General features: G+C 52.4%; 1 long non-coding RNA gene across 1 annotated transcript in view; it reads right to left on the bottom strand.

The window, feature by feature from the left end:
* Positions 1-10,415: 10,415 nt before the first annotated feature.
* The window catches only part of LOC130681452 (uncharacterized), a 1,836-nt gene continuing 225 nt past the window's right edge, over positions 10,416-12,026 (bottom strand). The window contains exons 2-3 of the long non-coding RNA XR_008994613.1: positions 11,365-11,628; positions 10,416-10,545 (exon numbers count right to left, since the gene is read on the bottom strand). This is a non-coding gene — a long non-coding RNA (uncharacterized LOC130681452). The remainder of the gene's footprint in view (positions 10,546-11,364; positions 11,629-12,026) is intronic.

The following is a 12,026-nucleotide window of genomic DNA, read 5'->3' as shown; positions in this document are numbered from 1 at the left end:
TTTTGACTATTTTCTTTCCTTGCATTAAAATAGATTTGGCTGCATCACCTTATCAGACTGTCTACTTCTCTTGGGGGCCAAGCCTCTCCGTTCGAGAGTTTGTATTGAGGTCAGGCTTGTGGGCAGAAGAGAAGACACTTCTTCCTTTTCAGGCTCTGGGGACCGACATCCCTCCCAGTTCTTTAGAAAGGCAAGCCAGAGGCGTGTGTGTCTGGCTTTAACTTGAAGAGGAAGCTCCCACCTGGGAGAGAGAAAGACAGCCGTGCGACACACCCGGTCGGTCGGTCGGTCCGGTCGGTCGGTCGGTCCGTCGGTCGGTCGGTCGGTCGGTCGGCCTTTTCTCTGTGGGAGGGCGTCCCCTCGCTTCGCCCTGGAGCCTGGAAAGATTTAGCAGATACCATCCACTTCAATGCCTGCCGGTAAACTTAGGCAGCTGATTGTAGCAAGGACACGTCCATTTCGGTTCCACTTAAATCAGCCTTCGTGCTTAACATAACATCTTTTATTAGAATTTTCTGGAAGTTTTAGAACGATTGGTCATCACCTCCTCTGCCAGGCCCACTGGACTTGAGCACTCCTTACCAGCGTGGCCTGCACCTTGCCTCGATTCCCCTCTTGCCTTCCCACTGAGCAAGAGTCGCCTCGGAGCTCTGGATCTCGTGGGACCTTACCAGTGTGCTCCTCCTTTACGCCTTTTGGGAGTTTGGCTAGTTTTTGTGTACCCGCCCAGAAGTGGCACTCTTAGAGGATGCCAGGTAGTCAACAGTTCCCCTAGTTCCGTTGGATGCCTCGCTGGAAACTGGTTCACCCAGAGCCAGAGAAATGAAAGTCCAGGAGACTGAAAGTAGACCCGAGTGTTCCTATCCTTTCCCAGTCTGGAACTCTGGGCTGCTGCTGCTGCTGCTGCTGCTGCTGCTGCTGCTGCTGCTGCTGCAAGTCCCGTGTGTCCCGTCCACGGTGACAGCACAGCACGTCAACCTCACGCATGAAAGTAGATGACTCTCCCGATGAGAGGTGGAAGCTGATTTTCCTCACCAGAAATGGTTTACAGAGTCAACGTGCTAACGTGTAAGAGGCAGAGGCAGGCACCAAGAGAAAGAGACAAACAGTTCCTTCCGTCACTTGCAGTTTTTTTTCACTAGATCGTAAACTCCATAGGAAGGAGAACCATTTCCTTAGCTCTAATGCCTGGTCCAGACTAGCGACTGAAAACATATTTGGAGTGAACTGAACTCTGCATTGACTTTTTTTTTTTTTTTTTTTTTTTCCTTTGGTGTTGTCGTTTAGGTCCTTGGAACGCGGCAACCATTTTCGTGGCATTTCAGCAAGATGTCTCCACGGGATTACCAGAACTCCAATTTTGACTCTGATGTAAAATGTACATGTAGGTGCATTAAACTATCCGGGTGCCAGTGAGTCTACTGCAAACTCTTCCTCTCTGATTCTGATGCTTGATCCTTTAAGAGGCAGTTTTCGCACGGCTGCCCAAACGGCCTACATACGTGAGGGCTAGATGTGGACAAGCTTACTGAGAGTTCATAGGAAATCTTTCCTTGTGAACATTTTACTGACCCGGGTATTCGTCTCGTTGATTTACACTGCACATACCAGACAGGTAGGGTCTTTAAAAGTCCATATTTCTGCTTTGCTTTTCACGTTGAAAGAGTCCCAGTATTTTGGCCAAAGTATATACTTCAGGGAGTCCTTTTTTGTTTTTGTTTTTTGTGCCCACCCACCAGCCACCCCGTGCACTGTATTGACATCCGTGAAAAGTGTATCTCACATGTGTGTGGGGGTGGTGGGGGTGGGGGTGGGGGCGGGGGTTCAAAGTGCACATCCAAATATTGGAAGTCTGATACACTGCACTGTGTTCTGGAATAAGATGTAATATGCTCGCACCAGGATCACACAGACGGTATGCATCTGTAATAACTTCTCTGGAACCTATTCTATAGATTAAGATTCTTCTATTCAAACAAATACAAATATCAGATACGCTTCAGAGGAGTTGATGATGCTAACGGTCTAAGATTCAGAAATGAGAGGAGGCAAAATTGCTACCTCTGAAACTTGGAGAAACGAGGCACATAAATATCCGTCATGTAGCTGATAGGTATCCAGGATAGCCACACAAGATCGACGTCAAACCTCCATGGGGGTGGGGGGGAAACGCTTTTGAAATGTGAAAATAACCCGCGACTCAATGGCACAGCACACAGGCTGCTGTCCATTTATGCAGACACTTCCTGTCAGGAAGGATGGATCCAAGATCTGTCCATGAAAACCAAAGCAAAGGAAAGACTCGTGGATACCAGAGCAGACAAGAAGCACACACAGCAGAGGTCGAAACATGCGTTCATGCTAGAATCCAAACTTCTGATTGCGTGCCGTGTCACTGACGGAGGGCTCGCTGGAAATCCAGACGATGGTGCAAGAATCCGGGAAGGGTGATTCACAGGCGAGCATCCCGGAATAGTCCTTTTCCCCCTGACGAGCTACTTCCTCTCACCAGTCACCCGAGAACTGTACACGGAAACAACCTTGAGATACCGTGGCACTGCCATTCGATGGGCGGACGTATGTGAAAATCTAACCGAACCCCGATGCTTACCACGTTGCTGAGTTTGGAGCCGTGGGCTCTCTCGTCTCTGCTGGCGGCAGGGAGACTTCTGCGATCACCTCGGAGAGTGGTCCGCAACACCTAGTTTATTTGGAGATGCCAATGCACTCACCCATTCTGTGGGCATCGTAGGCGACGGTCATTCTCGCCATGCCAACTCTCCTCACGGAGACGTGTCCAGAAAGTTCACTGCAGTACTGCTGTTTTAACTGTGGAACCCTGGAACCAGTGCCCATTAGCAAATGGACCGTGCAAGAGGTTTGTTTGTCATCTTTGGTTGCCGACACGAATGAGTACAAGGTACGTGTACTACTTTGGCTTCCCCTCAGGAACCATGATGAGTTAAGAAATGGCCAAGCGATGTGCCCTGTGAGAAGGTTTCGTCGTTTCAGAACATGCCAAGCAAGACTGCTGTGACACATATACTAAAAGCCTAAGAACACACACGGGAAGGGTGAACACCCCAATCTGGCTCATGTTTACCTCCGCAGAAACAGGAGGCAAATGGGCTCAAGTGATGCACGGGAGGCCTCCATCGCCTCTGCCACGTGTTACTTCTTCCTGAAAACATATTCCATATGAGAAAAGTGGGTTTATGAAAGCTGAGTGGTGGTCGTTCTCCACACATTTTTGATATGCTTGCTACTTAACAACAGAAACCAAAATTTTATAGATTAAGGGGGAAAAAAAAAACAGGAAGTGATGTCTCGGCAAGCTAAGAATCCTTCTAAGTGTCACAAAAGCCACTGGCAATAATAAATACAGGAAACATCTCTGTATGCAGGAAAAGTGGGACGTATGCTTTATGCTTTCAGTCAAAGAAGGTATGAGACACAGAAATGCATTTTCACTGGGGGGGGGAGGGGAGGAGGAAGGGGGTTGGAGGGAGAGGGAGGGGCTGGTGGCAGAAAGGAAAGAGGGAAGGAAGAGAGGAATTGAGAGAGGAAAAGAAATGGTGTCCTAAAAGTGTGAGAGGCTGGTTCCTGAAAAAAGGAAATCTTTGGACGAAAGCTGAACATAAAGAAGAAAGTTGCAGAAGGGCTGTGAAAAGGAACCTTGGGAAAAGAATCGACGTGTGTGATCAGGCCAGCTACGATCTAAATGAGTTTCTTTAAGATGATTTTTAATAGCAGAAGTAAGCTGGCACAAGAATAAAATCTAGTTTTCTCTGTGTCAGGAAGACAAAGTGTCCTGGGACTATTGGTCTGCTCTTCCTATGTGAGAGACTGTGAAAGGGCTGTGTGTGTGTGTGTGTGTGTGTGTGTGTGTGTGTGTGTGTGTGTGTGTGTGTGTGTGTGTGTGTGTTGTGTGTGTGTGTGTGTGTTGTGTGTGTTGTGTGTGTGTTGTGTGTGTTGTGTGTGTTGTGTGTGATGTGTGTGCATTGCCTTTAAAGGCATCGACTTTTCAAACGATTTTCCTGTGCTGGGTGTTGCCTTCATTGGGTCTTTCATTCGTTAAGAAAATGGAGTGTGCTTCCTAGTAAAAGAGCTGAGTTTTGCCAGCAACCGGGTCCCCTCCCGTATTTTGCCTGTGAAGACTTTCATTGTCCCTCTGGGCACACAGACAGCCAAGCATCTTTTTTCACAGTGTAGGAATGAATTAGCATGAGAATGGCCATCTTAAGGGCCAAAGAGCCGTTTTCTGAGTGCAGGACTCAGGAAAGGAGGAACTGGGTAAGGCTTGATAAACAGGTGTTGAAGAACAAGTTAATCATGGACACCGGGTTGCGGGCGGTTGCGACTCTGGTCAGCTTATCTTGCTGAACCACCCTAACATTTGAGGAGTGGTCTTATCTTGCTTTTGCTTAACCCCCAGGATGTAGCACAAGCCAAAATTTATGGAAAGTTACTGTGAGTCAGTGCTTTTCGAAAATGCCATAGAAACCCCTGGCTTTGAGTGCTCTGGGTCCTTGTGGAAACCCGCTGCGTCGGGCAGACACTTGGACCCCAGCTAGCTGGAAATAAACCTCGCTGTGTGACTTGCATTATCTTCTGTCTATTTGAAGAGGTGGTGGTCGACTCCGGACCCTAACCACAGTTATCCTAGTCTACGGAGTGTGTAAGTAAGTGCGAGTGAGAAAGAGAGGGAGAGGGAGCTGGAGAGGAGAGGGGGAGGGAGGGAGAGGAGAGGAGAGGAGAGGAGAGGAGAGGAGAGGAGAGGAGAGGGCGAGGGGGAGGCGGAGGGAGGGAAGAAACCAGAAACCTGTGTTGATACTTCAGACAAACTTACTCCAGTCCAATTCTAAGTGGCTAAACTGGTTTTGATTGTGTGAAGTTTCCACGGGAAACACTGTCCGACAAGATAGGCCTACAAAGCTTTCTGTGTGCTCTGTTTGTAGGTAGGGGTCCATCACTGCTTTGGAAATGATGTGGAACTCCTAGAAATCGGGAACGTTCTAGTCTCATCGGATCCCTGACGATGATGATTCTGTTACCCCACGATACGGCTGTCATCCAAACGGAGGCTCCCGTGGAAGGAACGAAACCTGGGCTTTGGGGACATGCCCTAGCTGACTGGCCCACCAAGGTGGCAGCAGCCACCGAATCCATAAAGCTGGTGGCCCAGGTGGATCCAGTGCATGCCTCTCTCCTACCAGCACACCAAACCCGATCCGAACCCCCTGGCTGTCAGACGCTCGACATCCTGATGTCTCTGCGACACAGAAGCAGCCTGGTCCCGACTCAGAGAGACATGAAGACGGGCTCCTTGGTGGGTGGGTGGGTGGGTGGGTGGTTGCAGACATCCACAGTCGGTCAGGGCCGTGGGAAACCCAATCCAACCCGGACAGTTTGTGTGCTGCCCAAAGAGACGGCTCAGCTCACCCCCACCCACAGAAGTTCTTTCCAACCTCACACGTTGACATATGTCCAAGTACTTCCTGTGATGCCCCGTGGAGCCAGAGCCCAGGGAGTCGACGCCTGGATCCGTGTTAACTAACCTTTAAACCCCCCACCCCCACCCCCCAAAATAAAATATAAAATAAAATGAAATGAAATATTACAAAGTGGGGGTGGGGGTGGGGTCAGGGGGAAGGCTAATCCACCTAGTGACCCGTCCGTCCGGCACTCCCGATCTGCCATCTCCGATTCCGCATGACTAGGAAGGGAAGCAGCCGCCGCTGCCATCGCAGAGCGGACCGCTTCCACCTAAGGGTCCGGACCAGGCCTGTGTGTCCTGAGAGATTCACAACCACCCTCCTTCGTATCCCTTAGATTTCCTCTCCTGTCGTCATCCTTCTGAGCACTGCACATGAGGCGTGGGGTCCCGGAAATCTCAAGCCCAGGCACCCTCCTGAAATGCCTAAAACGGTTGGGTTTCATCGGGCTGTCGCTCTTATACCAATAAGGGCCCTGAGGGATCCAACCCCGACTTAGGGGAGACGGCAGAATGACGGTCGGGGTCACGGGGCTCGTGGATGAAAACCGTCTTACCGACGGTCTGTGTTGCTCTACCGTCACGGGTGCTTGGTGTTATTTCCTGGAACCTTCGTACCCGTTGTTCCTCGCCATGATGTCAGCCTGGGAACGAAACCACAGACAGCACAATGCTTGCCTGCTGGACAGAGCGAATGAGCCATCTAGGCCTTTCCCTGAAAAAGATGCTCTTCCTTAAGGAAAGGAAATTGAGGATCCCTGATGAGGACAGTTGACGGATAGATAGTATAGTTCATCCTCTTCTCTCTCTCCCTCTCTCCCCCTCTCCCTCTCCCTCTGTCTCTGTCTCTCTCTGGCTCTCCCTCCCCGCTCCCCTCAGCCCCCACCCCCTTCCTCTTCCCCTCTTCCTTCCTTCCGTCTTGTCTTGTTGCTGCCCTGGACTTGTCACGGGCCGGGAATATCTCATCTCATCCGAAGTCATGTTTCAATCGCCCTCCTCCGAGGGGCATGACCTCCTTGGGAATGAGCTTTCCTAGCAACAGGGGACGGACGATGCCCTGACCATAAAAGGGCCTAGGTAAAATAGAAACATAAAACACACGTTACAGCTCTACAAAAGATCGTGACGAAAAGGGGGAGTGGGGGGCTGGTTAGGAAGGGGTGAGACAGCCAGCCCAAATCAAGCCACAGGACAGAGGGCTGCGGAACGGGGGCCGGGGGGACAGGGAGAGGATGCCGCTGGCCACCGGCTAGGCCGGCCAGGGGCCAGGTCGCTCGGTGGCCAGCTCCACATTTCTGACATGCAGTCGTTGCGGCCACTGTCCAGACGGACCCCAGAACCACTGCACCCCCCGCCCACACACCTTGTGTGGGACCAGCGTCTGGCCATCCCCCACGAGTCGTCTACCAGCCTTGTCTATGGACGGACTGACCAACCAACCACCCGTTCCCGGGCTCGCCCCGCTGGAGCCAGCCATCGTCCCAGGGGAAGGGAAACGACTTTTTTTTTTTTTTTTTTTTTTTCCCCCCTGGAGGCGGGTGTCCCCGGCCCCGCACCCTCCTAACCACGCCCCGTTTCTTGAGGCGGGTGGACATAGCGTTCCCGTGAACCGGGCCTGCCTGCTGGCGAAGCAGACCATTCTCGTCCCCATCCCAGGCCTCAAGTCCAGTCCTCCTCCCGGCTGGCTAGCATCTGTCAGGGCTCAAGAAGCCTTTCCGTCTCCGAGATCCGTCCTCTCGGTCGCTCTCCTGAGAGTTCTGAGGACTTGTCAGCGAGGAGGGGAGTTTGGCTTTGCTCATCCCCACCAAGGGTACCCTAGAACATCAACTGTTCTGTTCGAAAACACACTTGGGCCAAGGTCCCTGGCCAGCAGATCCCCTCGGCTTGAGGAAGTGATCTCTGAATCAGGCAAGCACGCCACCTAGTGACGAGAGAGAGAAGAGAGACGACAGAAAGGGAGGGTTTTTCTCAAGGCAGGGCAAGGAAGGAAGGAAGGAAGGAAGGAAGGAAGTCTTCCAAAGAAAACGGTTGTTATTTTTATTATGATTTTGGATGGGGTCACCTCCACGTGGGGACGAAAGTCTCCTCCTCCATCTCCCAGGTGGGTGGTTCCACCTTCTTGTGGGTGGGGAGGCATCCATGACCTATGTCTCTGACCGACCCAGGCTCAACCAGAAAATTCCTGACTGTCTGTCTCCCTGGCTAGAGTCGGGGCTGGGGTGGGCTGGGGGAGTGGGAGCGACCATGACGTGAGGCATGAAGCCGCGCTGCTGGGGTGAGTCCGCCTAGCCAAAGCGACCCCGCTGTCGGGCATGTGTTTTTCTTGCCCTTGCCCGCAGGTCCCAGAACGAACGGATCGAGCGGCCAGGGGCGGCAGGGCGGGGCCGCCGCCGCCACCGCCGCCCCCCAGCCTCAGTCCCCGGGCAGGCTGACGGTCACATCCGGGTCCCGCCCCCACCCCCACCCCCACCCGTTCCCCTCTGCCCTCTTCTCATTCAGAGGAAGGGGAAGGCGGGAGGTCACCGAACAGCCCTCCCTGTGTCGTCCACAAGCATCTCATCCCCTTGACCCCGCTCCGTCTGAGATACCAACTCGGCTTTTCCCCTGTGCAATTTCCCCGGGGACCAGGAGTTTAGTTCACCCCCCCCCCCTCGGCACGAAACCCCCAGCTTTCGGTTCCCACCGAGTCAGCCGGGCTCACTCGGGAGTGGGGGAGGGGAGGGTCAGGGACGATCGACTTCAGCGGGCTTCCTTCAATCGCTCCTTTCAAATGCAGAAACTTCCCCCCGGTCCAATTCAATGGGAGCATTTGACTTCCCCCTCGGGGCTTCTCTCCATTGAATGTCTCTCTTCAACTCCCCCACCCACAGGCTGCAGCATGCAAATGGCGGGGGGTGGGGGTGGGGGATGGGGGATAAGGGCGGGATCTCTTGAGATACGCCCCTGAAAGCGGAGACCGAACTCAGCCTCCCTTTCGTAACCCAGGCAACCCCGTGAACCCTTTGAGAATCCTGGGCGTGGAGGCTGACGCCATACAAGATGTCTTCCCTGGAAGGGTCGGGGTGGGGCTGTGGGGGTGCTGAGGGCGGTTGGTGTGTGTGTGTGTGTGACCATCCGAGTCAAAGGGGTTGGGGAAGGGAGGGGCCGGACGCGCTTTGCAGATCTCGTCGCCGGTTCGCATTCCTAGGCCGTACCCAGGCTCAGAGGGAGTGATCAGGGCCGAGGGAGGCCTGGCAGGGGGTGGCTCCTCCACCCTGGCTTGTGGGCCCAGAGATCACACTCACTCCTAAAGCAACGCTGTTCTAGGACCGGGTTTTCATCGTCCATCATCTTCCAGATCGATGGGGCTCCCGGCCCCCACCGCCACCGCTCCCCGCGGGAAGTCCTTGGTGTCATCCCACACGTTCACGGTGTTGTTTGGGCAGCCACATCTGGGGAGGTCTCTCTCCCTGTGCAGTAGGTGAAACTGTCAGGGGGAAGCGTTGTGTATTGCGCTCGGTTTTGGTCCCTCCCCGCCGCCAACAAGAATCGAAGGGCAGAGACACAGTCATGAAGCACAGTACAAGTTTTATTGATAGTTACCTAAAGAGTGAAGAAGTGTGGACGGCCTCAGGGAGGAGAGGCAACCTGAAAGGTTTATTATGTTTTATTGAAAGAGAGCAAGTTGGAGAAAGGGGTGGCTGAGGGAGCCATGCCATTCAAGCTGTGTAGCAAAACTCAGGCTGGAAGAAGACCCCCACGAAGCAGGGGCCTTTGCAGCCGGCTCCCCCTATTACCCACCTTGATTTCGCTTTTTTTTTATTATACTCTTGGCCTTGCTTTGACCTGCCTTTTCGCTAAGGGTTAACTAACCTCTGCCGAGCAGTGTGGAAAGGATGAGAACATAAGTTTCCCAGGAGCTTTTCAGGACAGTGCTCCTGAAGAACGGAACACGCCGGGGCCCAATGGCGATCTCAGCATAAAGTACCGAAACCTACCGTCAGTCAAACATTGACCACCCCATTTCCACTGAGAATACCCCCCTTTTATTGTTACCATGCTAGTGAAACTAGTGATGGAGAGTTTTATAGAAATAGAGTTACGAGAGAATATTGACTTGAATAACCCTGTCTGACACTTCATCAATCTTCTCATCTTTTCTTCCTTCCCTCTGCTACTTCTATTAGCTTTTTTTCTTTCTTCCTTCCTTCCTTCCTTCCTTCCTTCCTTCCTTCCTTCCTCCCTCCCTCCCTCCCTCCCTCCCTCCCTCCTTCCTTCCTTCCTTCCTCCCTCCCTCCCTCCCTCCCTCATGACAGCCCTTGACTAGCATTTGTGCCTTACACGTGAAATCAACAAATCCCATAATTTTTCAAGAAGTAAAGATACTGCAAGACAAGTGCTGGGCCTGGAAGCCACAGGGCATACATCTGCCAAGAAGGAAAAAGCTAACCTTTTCCAAGAATATGGCTTCTCTCTCACTTACCAGCTTTACATCTCCCTGTATGGCCCCGGAAGATGGCTGGCTAGCCAGAGACGGGTAAGATTCGTCAAGGGAGGAACAACCTAAGACAGGCACGGTCGTAGGCAGGGGGGCCGGCAGGCAAGAAAATGGGGACCAACAGAGGGGAGGCTTAGAACCTCCCCCCTCCCCCCACCCCCCAGGGTTGAGAGAAACCTTCTGCAACCTTGGATGTTTTGCTGCCCTCGTCTGGTTTGGATTAAGACCTAGTCTATAGGCACAAACCTGATCATCGACACTTGCTCTCTTACCGCACTCAATCATGCCTTCCTTCTATCTATCTCTTGCATTTACCTACTACGTCAATATTTTATTAGAATTACATATCAAGTATAAAAAAAAAAAAGAATAATCGTACATCATACTTGACTTGATTGTTTATAGTTAACACACAGAAATAGTTTCTATGATATGAATGCCCTTGCATCGTTCACCATGTAAGAACTTGTTTAGTCCCTTCGGTAGTGGAGTCATGGCGACCTGTGTCTTATGTCAGGGAGATGTCGGTATCCACACAGAGGAAGGGGAAATGTAGTTTGCTGCTTACTGTGCCCTGCAGAGGGGTGTATAATGAAGATATGAGTTTATGATTTTAGATTGATTATAAATTTATTAAAACTTGTAAGAATATTTTTGTGGGAAAGAAAGAATCCTAGCTCACTGTGGCAGTAGGTGACCTGAATTTCACCCTAAGCTGATAGACTCCGTAGTCGCTGCTACATACTGCAAGCTCCTACGGTGGTCCCATGCACTTAGAAACCGCGTCGCATAGAAACGTAAAACACAACAGAGTCCACGTTGCTAGGAAAAGTTTCTGTCAAGGAACAGAAAAATGATCACCTGTCTAACACTTGACCAACCATGACTAGATCAGAAAGAAGAAGAAGAAGAAGAAGAAAAACTTGCTCATACCTATCAATCAATTGTCTATACCAATTAATCCACAGAAAAAAAAATATTCATATCCTTGTGCAAAATGGTATAAATAAAGCTGTCATCGGCACTTTGTCGGGAGATCACCTCCATCTGACTCTGTGTCCTGTCTCTCTGTGCACCGACTCCGTCTCATCCTTTTGGGCTTCACAACCCCCGCCCACCCCACCCCACCCACCCCCACTGGAGCTGGACTTTGGAAGGGCAGGTGAAGAGAGAGAGAGAGAGAGAGAGAGAGAGAGAGGCAGTGACTTGGGGAGACAGACTAACTGAGAGTGACTGAGTGACCGACTGAGAGTGACTGAGTCTCACTGGTGACTGAGAGTGACAGGCAGACTGACTGACGGAGTGGTGAGTGAGACCGACTCGAGGGACAAACTGCCTGAAACTGAGTGACTGACTGACCTGAAAGAAAAAAAAAAAAAAAAAAAGGACCTACCTGTCACTCGGTCTCGGTCGCCGTAGCTGGCGTGGGCGGTGACATGTAGAGCAGCGAACAGGAGGGAGGGTGTTCACTCCGGGGAGGTTTGATTCCCGTCCACAGCCGAAACGGTCCTGAGGTTCGCAGCGTCGTCCCTGCCCATGACGTCATCGCGGAGCGACTCACGTCCGTCCCACTCACAGCACATGCGTCGCGCCGCACGCGCGCCCGCTCAGCCCGCTGGTCGACCCGGCCTTGTGAGCAGAGACTTGAGTGACTGACCTGAAAGAAAAAATAATAATAATAAAAATGGATCTACCTGTCATTCGGTCCCGGTCTCGGTCTCGGTCTCGGTAGCTCGCGAGGGGCGGTGACATGTAGGGCAGCGAACGGGAGGGAGCGTGATCACTCCGTGGAGGTTGGATTCCCGTCCCCAGCCGAAACGGTCCCGAGGTTTGCAGCGTCGCCCCTGCCCGTGACGTCATCTCCAAGCGACTCACATACGTCGCACTCAGCACGTACGGTGCGCCGCACGCGCGCGTCTGCTCAGCTCGCTGGTCAACCCAGCCAGGCGAGCCACACACGCGCGCCCAGTCGGCTCGCTGGTCGACCCGGGAGGCTGAGGGAAAAGGAATGGAAAGGAAACAAGAGGGAGGGAGGAGGGAGGGAGGGAGGGAGGG

This window comes from Manis pentadactyla, chromosome 18, assembly GCF_030020395.1.
Source record: "Manis pentadactyla isolate mManPen7 chromosome 18, mManPen7.hap1, whole genome shotgun sequence".
NCBI lineage: Eukaryota > Metazoa > Chordata > Mammalia > Pholidota > Manidae > Manis > Manis pentadactyla.
Note: the sequence above shows the minus strand (reverse complement) of the source record. Positions and strands in the feature narration are given on the sequence as shown.